Raw genomic sequence first — 11,579 nt, forward strand, 5'->3', positions numbered from 1 at the left:
ACTTCCCCTTCAAAAAGAATAAGAGTTGGTATGTCGAATTGGATCTCGCCATGGCCTCAACCCGCGAATCGGGCTTTTTGCATCCAGGACTGTTAAGATTTAGGGCTTGCTTTCTTTTTTTCATTAATCTCTCTTCACGCCCTCGCCTTTGTACAAGTACAATAATAATCCTAGCACACGTCTTTTTGAACTATGAGAGCTGTTTGTATACTTGCGTAAGAGGCTTTTTCCGTGATTCCAGTTAGGGACTCGGGTGCCCTTAATTTCATATCTTTTTTGGTACTGCCCCATAAGAAGAATCAGTAGGCTGGTCAAGTAGCCTTTTTGATGCATAAGATAAGCTGGAGGGCTTCTGCGCCCCAATCATTCTATTTTCGTTTGTGGCCTTTGAAAGCTTCTTTCATTGAATTCAAAGATCGATGGCTGTGAAGCATGCTGTCTTATTACGATGAGGCAGGTTATCTTCCCCGCCTTGAATCAATATATATAGAAAGAGAGACCGATGCCAAGAAGTCTTCCCATCCCAAGTCGCTTGCTTAAGGTGGTTCGTCTGACCAAGAAAGAAAGTCCAAGAGGAATTGGATATTTATTTTGCCAGTAGATCTTCTTTCGCGAGATGCGATCCAAAATAGGAAACTGGATGCCGAAGCCTTTCTAATAAGAATGTCGAATAGAAGACCCTTGAAGTAATAAAAAGAGAAAGGATCCCGCGCACTCGATGCTTTTCTCCTGGAGATGAAGGCCCGTACTCCCTGTGCCGAGGAGTCCCAGGAGCGTAACGTAAGGATCTAGTTTCTTGTTTTTTTTTAGTGTGCTCAGCAGGCCAATGCAAACAACACTAAAAACCAGAAGCACTTTGACTGTCTCTATTCTCCCTTACCCTAATGTCTACCTCTTATCTTTATAAGGTATTCAAGATCCTATAGCCTAAAGGGAAGATAAGAAGGGGGTATTCCCCTAGGAGAACTTAAGAGATCTCAATTACTAAGTTAAGTTCTTCCTTTCCCTCGGTCCCAACAGTATCTTCCATACCGGATTCTTCTTAATTATTGGACTGAAACCGGGCAAGAAAGGTTCTTCCTTTTTGCTATCTAATGAAAAGGAAAAGAAAAGGAAGTCTTTTAATCAGCAAAGGGGAAAGGCAAAGGCTACACATACAATTACAATTGAAGTCCAAGCATGGATTGCTTCCTAGCCCTAGGAATGCTTTCTTTCTTCTTTTATTGATATGGATTGCCCGGAAAGTAGGTAGGAAGAAAGACCTTTACCGCTTCTCTCTATCCTACTCGTACGGATAGAAAGCCATTAAAGGAAACAGACTCCCTAGTTGTCTTAAGTTAAGAACCGAAACCTAAGGTGAAGGATAATACTGAGACCAAGCAGTACTTCTTATGATTGGGAGACCTCCTATTTATTATCTTCCAAGTTAATAGGAAAGAGTAGAATGCAAGTCGTCTATTATTATTATGAGTGCCTAAGACATGCTAATTGCAGAAGCCAGAAGGACTAGAAGGAAGGACGTATCTGCCCTTTACTTGTGTCTAGGACTTCCGAAAGGTGTAAAAATCCCTAGGGGAAAGTCTTTAGCGAAGATCGAAGCTTCTGCGAGCATCTCTTAAACCTCTGGTGGCTTCATTCATTGATCAAACCTTTATATTTCTTTTTTTCCTCTTCAGGCTTTAACACTAGAGGTTCCCGAAAACCTTGGGCTTGGAGTGAAATCCATAGCAAAAAGGGAGCGAGTAAAAGGAAGAGTAAAGCTATAGATAATTTTTAGAACCTTGGCATAATAGAGTAAATTAGGATCTTAGTTACCTCTTACAGCGTCCGGCTTTGCTTTCTCATTGGTACATTGTTAGGGAATCTTAACCGGAAGATGCATCTAGGGTTTATTTAATTTAACAAGGCTTTCTAAAAAGGCCTTCTCGTTTGCTCACTAGCCGATGTCATCTGCTTTAGCCTTTCGTTATCATACACCCACTCTCCGTATTGCAAGCTTTCGAAGTCTTGCATTCATTTCTGTCTCATTTTCATTTCAGGTAGAGTGTACCCGGCCCCTATAGGAACCCCCTGATCTGCTGGGGGGAATTCCTATTCAAGAGGCTCACTTTGAAGGAGCGATATCTAGCAAGTCTTCCGTGAGTGAATGGTCTCATCCAGTCCGCGAGTCAATCCTATCAGCCGATCAGCCTAATACTTAAGGACTGAGTTTCCTTTCAAACTCTCAATTGAATAAGAAAAGAAAGCGTAGAAAGAAGCCTCTTCATATTCTTCATAGAGTCGATCTAGAAAGCAACGCCCAATAGAGCTTCGCCTTGTGTAGACCTATCTTTTTTGGTCTCGCTTAGCCGGTCACCGTATGCCTAAGATCCTATTCTGAGATTGGAAGAGAGCCCTTTTCTGATCTGATGATCCTCTTTCTTTTTTCAATTGTGCAGAATCCGAGGTTAAGCTATATGCGTAACACACCTTGCTTTTCGATGATGACATCACCTTTCCAAAAGAGCTTGACTCCGGGCCCGACATGATCGAGAGGTTGGATGAAAGTCAAGGGTGACTGCTGTCAAAGTAAAGTAGATCGTGATCCGCGAAGGGAACGAATAGAAGCATCTTATGAAGATCTGACTTTCCTATTGAAACTAAGAGTTCAGTTTCAGACCGACAGGTTCTATCTAATTGCAGAACGTAGATAAAGAGAGAGAGAGAAGTTTGTCTTTTGGTCAACATGGAGAGTTTACTTTACACATTGGACCGGGAAGAGAGATGGGAAAAAGACAGCACTGCAAGGGCATATGGCACGCAAAGGAAATCCGATTTCGGTCAGACTCTATCTTAATCGTAGTTCAGATTCAAGTCGGTTCAGTGAGGGCGACCGCCAAAGTCACCGAATGGGTCAGTCTTTTCCTTCAGTTTGTCCTCTATTTTAAATAAAGCGTGGGAGGACGTTGCAGATGTCCGTCCCGGACACGACTTCTTCTAAGGCTAGAAGACCACTGGAAAACACCCGGGACCAGAGCATGTCGTGAAAGAAGCACGCTGGGCGGGCGTGCTTCGACCGTGTCTCCGGGGCACAGTTGAATAATCATAAACGCGAGGTGCAGGATACCAGGCCGAGAAACCCGGGCAACCACCCCCTATGTGCCGATCGCTAGCACATTCAGGGCCCCGGCGCCCAGCTCCGCTGGAGAGGCCTAGCCTGCTCTGATAAATGCTAATTCGGTTCGGATAGACTTCATTCAAAAACGCCGCCGCCCGAAAACAAGTGCTAAGTTTCAGATCAGTGAATAAACCGAAACGAAAGAAGAGACGTTTCTCGCTCGGCGCCTAAAGCGCACTATGCTCCGCTTCAACAAATGAGAGTTTTCGGTGGAACCGGTGAACCACGCGAGCTGGTTAGATGCGTGGGACAGAGGGCTTATAGTACCTGCTAGCGCGGCTATGCAGTGGAAGGGAAGGAGCCTAAATCTACCCCCTTCTCTATTTTTTTTTTTATCAGGGTGTGCAGTTTTGGATTGGAAACCTATGGGCCTTTCCTTTCAAATGACAACTGCCTCTTCCTGCTGCGAGGGCGTTGCACGAAACCAAACCGCCCCCCGCCCGATCAAGTACCAGTTGCTGGTAGGCCCACTTAGGTTAGGGGGGGCATTGTCCCTCAGTTCTTACCAACCTCCGGTGTGTAATCGACATCTTGCTAGCTTCAACTCGGTTGAATAAGAATCATGCCTGCGGCACCCTCTGCTGTCCATTTCTTATTCATTCAGGGTGCTCGGCCGGTGCTCCTTTCTCAAACCAGAACAACTCTGAACGTTAGGGAGGGAAGACCACCTGAGCGAACCGACCGAAGGGACTTGACTTATCCAAACCGAACGATAGCGGCTTAAAGCTAAGCCTAGAGCAGCGTCGCTGCTTGATCGGCGGTGAGGAGCATCTCCAATATGGGGCAAAGGATCAAGCGCTTTGACTTTGTCCCCCGGGATCCACCACAGGTTGGGTTTGAGTGAGAGCCGTGTGATAGGTGACTATCCAGCACGGTTCGGAGAGCACTTTTTTTTTAGTCTGCGCTGGTGAATGGAAGCCCCCCCTATCAAGCAAGAAAGAAGCGGCTCTTTCCACGGCGGAGTCACCATTGACTCTATTTATTATTATGGTAAATTAGTGTATCAAAATGTCAATCTGAGATCTTATTTCGGTTCGCCACCTACGACAAAGGTGAGTCTCGGTAGGTGTATTATTCTACATTTTTCCAAAAGAACATTCATTCATTTTTTTCTTCCCCATGGACGACGACGACTGAAACGACGCAAAAAAACCAGACCCGGAAAGGGGAAGGGATTCGGGAAAGTGGGGCCGATCAGGTGTCTTCATTCAAGCGACAATACAGAAGAAGAACGAAACAAAGTGAGAGGCCGGGGGGCAGGGAAAAGAGTCGAGTCGATCAGGCTCGACGACCGGGAGAAGGAAAACGAAATCAGGATTTGGCCGAAAAAGAAGGAAGGCTATGGATACCATGACCGATCACCATCGAGAAAGAAGAATCTTTCTAAATTACTTCTGGTCAGCGGGGCCTTCAAGCATCCGAAAGACGCCGGGGTTGTAAATGACATATCCTTCCTGATAGAAAATGACGACTCCTTCAGAAAAACGAAGTTATTCCATTTCTTTTTCCCAAAGAAGTCCCGCTCCGACGGCCCGACGAGTCATCTACTTAAAAGTAAAAGGACCCTCCCCGCAGTGCGCCTCTCCTTGAATTATTTGGTCATGCAATATTTTTTGAATACAAAGAACCAAATTCATTTCGACCCCGTCGGAGTTCTCAATCATTTCGTGTCACCGGGCGTGGCTGAACCATTTACGATGGGGGGAGCGAATGCACAGGGAAGAAGCTTAGATAAGAGAATACGTTCTCGCATCGCCTTTTTTGTAGAAAGCTTGACCAGCGAGAAAAAGTGTTTGGCCGAAGCCAAAAAGAGGTTGACTCACTTCATTCGCCAAGCGAATGATCTTCGCTTCGCGGGAACAACAAAAACCACCATCTCGCTCTTTCCTTTCTTCGGTGCTACCTTTTTCTTTCTAAGGGATGGGGTTGGGGTGTATAATAACCTTTTTTTTAAGGATGCCCGGGAACAACTCCTAGGTCAATTAAGGAGAAAATGCTTTTACCTCTTGGGTAAGGATAAGGTAATGGAATTGAGAGATAAATTCATAAACCTAGGTGGGATAGGAGAATTGATAAAGGGAATAGAGATGATGATTTCTATCATACTGAGAAACATAAGAATTCCGTACGGGTACAACTCTTATTTGAACGAAATGAAAAAAATGCGATCTTTGTTGTCTAATAGAACAAACACTAATACCTTAATCACGTCGGTCAAGATTCAATCTGTTTATCAAAGTGCTTCTCTGATTGCTCAAGACATCTCTTTTCAACTGAGCAACAAAAGAAGATCATTTAGTTCCATTTTTAGTAAAATAGTGAAGGATCTTTCATTATTAATGAATAAATGGGTAGAGGGGATCCGTATATGTTGTTCAGGTCGATTAAAAGGCGCAGAAATAGCTGGAACTGAATGCGGAAAGTATGGAAAAACATCTTGTAATCTATTTAACCAGAAAATAGATTATGCTCCTGCGGAAGTATCTACTCCTTACGGAATCTCAGGTGTCAAAGTGTGGATTTCATATAGTAAAAAAAAGGGGGGATAAAGTCAAAGAGTCTTCTTAAAAGAATACTAAATATAGAAATGTGGTACATCCCCTAATCCGGTATAAAAAAAAAATATGAAACCCGCCGTTAATTTCGTGAATGCCCGGACGGAAAGAGACGTATTTTGTTCTTTTAAGAAAAGAAGAGGAAAATCTTATCTATCAAATCATTGTACATTTCTCAATTTGAATTAAGAATTCCGCGTACAAAACAAATGCGAGTGTCCTTTAATTTAACTACATATATACATCTGATCATATATGTATTGCCGTTATGTATTACAATAAAGAATACAGAAGGAGGATTTTTTATGCGAGATCTAAAAACATATCTATCCGTAGCGCCAGTAATAAGTACTCTATGGTTCGGGTCTTTAGCAGGTCTATTGATAGAGATCAATCGTTTTTTCCCGGATGCTTTGACATTCCCTTTTTTTTTCATTCTAGTTATTAACACGGGGGGGTGAAGAAAATTAGAGACACAATTAAATATCTCTGACTACTACCCCCTTTTTTCTAATTCGAAAAAGTTAGAAAAGAGAAAGAATAAAAGTGGATTCAACCTCAGCCAAACTCGGAACTGGGTTCAAGCTTCAAGTAAATTTACTTTAATTAAATTAAGAGAACAGAAGTGGAAATGCGGTTAGGGCAACAGTATCATACAAGAAGTTGAAATAAAATAGAAAGACTGTACTTCTATTCTAATCTAAACTTCTAATGTAAATTGAATTTTAAATCATTGTATTACTTATTTTTACTATATAAAAAGGCTGCAACAAAATCTTTCATAATTTGATTTCGAGTTAGTAACTTGTATTTTTTCCTTCTTTTCTTCTTCGTTTCGGATAGGAAAATAGAAGAGTTGAGTGAATAAAAACCAAAAGGAGGTTCATGGCCAATGGTAAAGACGTCCGAATAAGGGTTATTTTAGAATGTACCAGTTGTGTTCGAAACAGTGTTAATAAGAAATAAATAGGCATTTCTAGATATATTACTCAAAAGAATCGACACAATAGGCCTAGTCGATTGGAGTTGAGAAAATTCTGTCCCTATTGTTACAAACATACAATTCAAGGGGAGATAAAGAAATAGATGGAATCGATCAACTGCGTGTGACTTTTACAAGGAAGATGAAAAATGACATATTAACATATCATATATTAGCATATCATATGTTAATATATGATATGTTAATAGAAATAAGCAAAATCCTATTTCTTAATTCGAAATCATTAGCATTTTTGATCGGAAATAGGATTCTCGAAAAAAGGAAAAAAATTAAAATAAACAAGCCATGGATAAATCCAAGCGACTTTTTCTTAAGCCCAAGCGATCTCTTCGTAGGCGTCTGCCCCCGATTGGATCGGGGGATCGAATTGATTATAGAAACATGAGTTTAATTAGTCGATTTATTAGTGAACAAGGAAAAATATTATCTAGACGGGTGAATAGATTGACTTTAAAACAACAACGATTAATTACTATTGCTATAAAACAAGCTCGTATTTTATCTTCATTACCCTTTCTTAATAATGAAAGACAATTTGAAAAAAACGAATTGGGTAAAGTAAAAAGAATAAATATTTTTTTATTGAATGTTTTTGTTCAGTTTGACTACTTGATCATATTATGATCATATTTTATCATACTTATTTCTATTCTACCTTCCCGGAATTCATTTTCCAAGGAATTCCATGTCAAAGTCAAACATTCCGAAGGATTCCTTCCAATCTCCTTATTTTATCATGTCATTGGAAATCAGATAAAGGCAATTCCTATTTAATATAGCTAGTTGTGCAAGTATTTTACGATTAAGAAGCAACTGTCTCTTGTACAGATTGTTTATTAATGTACTATAACTACAGGATACTGCATTCTCGCGAATTGCTGCATTTATACGAGTGACCCATAAACACCGAAAATTTCTTTTGTGCCTATCTCTATCCCGATAGGCCGAAAACAAAGCTTTTCTTTTTTGTTGAATAATAGTCAGTCTTGAATGAGCCCCACGAAAGCTTGATGTGAATAAACGAATTTTTGTTCTACGCCTCCGAGCTATATATCCTCGTCTAATTCTGGTCATTGAATAAACGAAACTTTGATAAATAACTAATTGATTTCCTTTCTTTCAGTTATTCTTTTTCCCATAACAAAACGGATTCTTCCAATGTATAAAATAAGAATTCCAACGGCTTTTGCTACTCTAACCTTCCCAACCACGATTTTTTCTTTTTTTTTATACCTTGAAATAAGAAATTTTATTGGTACTAGGTATCAAACAAGAATATAGTAAATAAATAAGTAGTAGTAAATAGAAATGGATAAATAAATAGTGGGTTCCATCGTTTCTATGGTTATTTCTTAAACGGGGAGGTCCTCTCTATACACCGGAGCCCCTTACTTGATCGAATCAATGCTATTGTTAACTTGTAAAGTTTAAACTTTTTGGCTCTACCCTCCCCAGTAGTAGGTCTTTCACAACGAGATCCGTTTTTACAGTAACGGTATTTAATTATGCGGATTAGCTGACCTTGTTAGTCCGTTCTTGCAAGAGTAGAGGCATCCATTTTCGGCTTTTTAATTTAAATAAGATTTGCCCTGCTTAACAGATAATCATTTGCTACCAATGGGGAATTCTTTCGCATTTTCAATTGAAAATTGAGGTAATTGAATTTGCACCAATAGAAACCATAAATTTGATACACAATAGAAGGATATTCTAGATCTTATTTTTTTTCGTTTTAGATAGTGAAGGGGAGTCTTCCATTCTATCCTATTCATCGGTACTGATCACGGATAGTGGAAAAATTCTTTCTTTTCTTTTGTCCCAACCCACAATCTGAAATCTGAACGAGTCGCACATACACCCTAGTACATGTCCCTCGGCGCTGAGGGCATCCCCCGAGAGCGGGGGATTTGGTGACATTTCTGATTGGCTGTCTTGTGTTTCTAATAAGTTGTTTAATAGTTGGCATGTTGAATCGTATGCATAATGGGCTGGTTTAGATCGATCCTAACCGGATGATTATGAATTCTTTCTATATTCATATTCTATTTTATTAAAATTAAAAAAATTCAAATTAATAGAATACGGTAAGAAACTAAAATCTCAAATCGCGATTTGTGTTAAATTCCTGCTATTTTTTATGCAACTGCTACAAGATCAACAATTCCATGAACTTGGGCTTCTGCTGCTGACATAAAAACATCCCTTTCCATGTCTTCGGATACAACCCATAACATAAGGGTTTGCCTGTTCTTTGTGCATAAACCCTTGTGAGGATTTCGCGCAGTTTCAGTAGTTCTTCCGCTTCCAGGACAAATTCTCCTATTTGTGCTTCATAAAAAGCAGCAATAGGTTGATGGATCATTACCCTGATGATATAAGATAATAAATAAAGGGTTACTTTATCTCGCATAAGAAGGTCACGAGAAGAGATAAAGAATAAAAAAAAAGACCAGGGAATCCATAAATTGAAAGGATAGGGGGGGCACAGCCCCCAACCAAGGGAGTGGATCCAGTATGTCCCCCCTTATTCATTCCCGGCATGCTGCCCCGGGGCCGGAATGCGGTAGGGTCTTCAAGCCCCACGCTCGATTCTCGAGATTCATGGGCCGTCTCGCGAAGATCTTCGATCCGAACCTTCGCATCTACTTTCTCTTAGAGGATGAACCACGCCTTCGCTATCGCCCCTCGCTACTGCTCAACCTCGCTATCGCATTGATTCTTGCCGGCCCTTCCAGATTCAAATTCCTTATTGAGATCGAGATCTTGTTCCATTAGACCCAGTTTGGTCAGATTAGTTCCATAATATAGCTTGCCCGGACCGGGCTTTCAGTCTTTGGTCGGGCCGGCCTAATGAATGATCATTGTTCGGGAACAAAAGAATAAGACTTAAGGCTTTTGCTATCGCAAGACGATCGAAGAGCTATCGCTCAGCTGCTTCGCGTATTACGAAAGCCGTATTGCCCGAAGGGGGCATGCTGCAAGAGCGTAGGTCAGTGATAAGCGTAGGAGGTGTGCCCGAAGGGCAGCGGCAGCAGTGTGGTTCCGGGTGCCGTCGCTAGATTGAGATCCGCAGGGTGGCGGGGACTTCGACTGCCTTGTATCAGGTGAAGAGAAGGGGGTTTTAGAGGTAAGACAGATCATTACGTAATACAGAGTCAGACGGGAGAAGGATGGGAGTAAGTTAAGTGAACCGAGGTAGTTAAACTAGGGCATATAAGCAATCAGCTTGTGTAAGCATGGCTTGAAGGTAAGCTTGCATGCTGTCAGTAAAGAGAGCTCTTAGTTAGCTCGTAAACTCGCTTTCCCATTATACGCGCAGCAAGAAAAGGAGAAAAATACCTCTTTAGAGTGACCTTGCTATTACTTATTAATGAATTAACGATAAATGCACTGAAAGACAAAATCGTTTCCCAACTAGAAAGAATTTTGAGAGTCTATAGGGATACTGCTGTAGATGTGAACTTACCAACAGGAGTCAATCTCCAAGAGGTAGCCGAACGTCTTTTTTTTAGCGACGCAAGCATTCAATGTCTAAACCAGATCTATGTAGATCTCGTCAATCAGGGCACGCAGAGTCCCCACTTTGCCCAAGCTCTTGATTATGTTCTGGGAGGTATGTAGTTAGGATTTTTTATAGGCTTTATTTAGAGTTTAGGTAAGACTTTCAGACCACCATTTTCAAATTCTCCCCCGGACGTAGCTGAAAGGTGAACCGGGTTACCAAAGTCACGATTAGAATAAATGGTAGTTCGCTGGGATCCTCTCATGCTTCCCAGAGATGGAGGTTCGAATCCTTCTCGTGACTGACAGGAAAAGTCCAATACTCAACCTCGAATACGACTTGCATGTTATCGCATATCGTTGTTGTAGCATGATTTTAGCTTCTTAGCGCTTAAGCTACTACCTACTCTATAAGAAAGCCTACTTACCTTAGATGGAGGGAGGAGATAGTAAGGAAGACTTTCTACGCTATACGATCTTTCTTCTCTTATGATATTTCTCGTAATCTCTCATTGGGAATAGCCCTTGAAAGATAAAGATCGCTTTTCATGCTTCAATGAATCCCTTGACTCTGGTTTCCTTTACTCCTTTCCTTTGCTTTCTTGATCTAGCTTTCTGACTGTGAATGATTCTTCTTCTTCTCAACAGCAGTCGTGAGTCCTCCCACCAATAGTGAAGTCGTCAAAAAAAATATATTATTCTAATAAGACGCACGAGGAATAATCGGGCAAGGCGGTCTTTCTCGTTACTTTGACGGCTGTTTGCCCTTTTCTGACCGAAATAGAAGAGCAGGTCTCGTGCCTGGGAGATTTTTCCAAATCCCTAACGAATAGAGCCGGTAGGAACTAGCTGCGACGCAGCAAAACAATTTCATTGCGGTAAGCACTCTTCTGAGACTAGAGACTGACTATCTATTGGCCCCAACCTTTACAGCTCCCTAAATCTCGAACTCAATCATCGAAAGGGAAACTGGATCAACAGGTGATGAAAGCCTCTTCAGTAAACTCTTTCCGCTTCCGCTTCTGAATCTGGATGGCGGCTTTGGTTGGAGAAGAGAGTTTTTCAGTTATGGTTTAGGGCTAGTGAGTTACTCATTTCATTCATTCGATTCATCACAAGGGCATTCGCTAAGCAGCTAAGCTGAAGTCAAATACCCGGAAAAGTCCTATCTCCGAATTCCGGTAAAGAAGAAATTAATTGATAACAGATCATTGCTAAGAAAGAAGAGTTTCGTAGCCAAGCCAGGAAGAAAGCCAAGGGTAAGAAGCTAAAGCATAATAAGCCTCAAAATCTCGCTCCCTCGCTCGTGTACTTAGCACTGCAACTCGATCTGGTAAAGGGACAGGGACTGCTGCAACGAGAA

Source organism: Populus euphratica, unplaced genomic scaffold (assembly GCF_000495115.2).
Source record: "Populus euphratica unplaced genomic scaffold, PopEup_1.0 scaffold83.1, whole genome shotgun sequence".
Lineage (NCBI taxonomy): Eukaryota > Viridiplantae > Streptophyta > Magnoliopsida > Malpighiales > Salicaceae > Populus > Populus euphratica.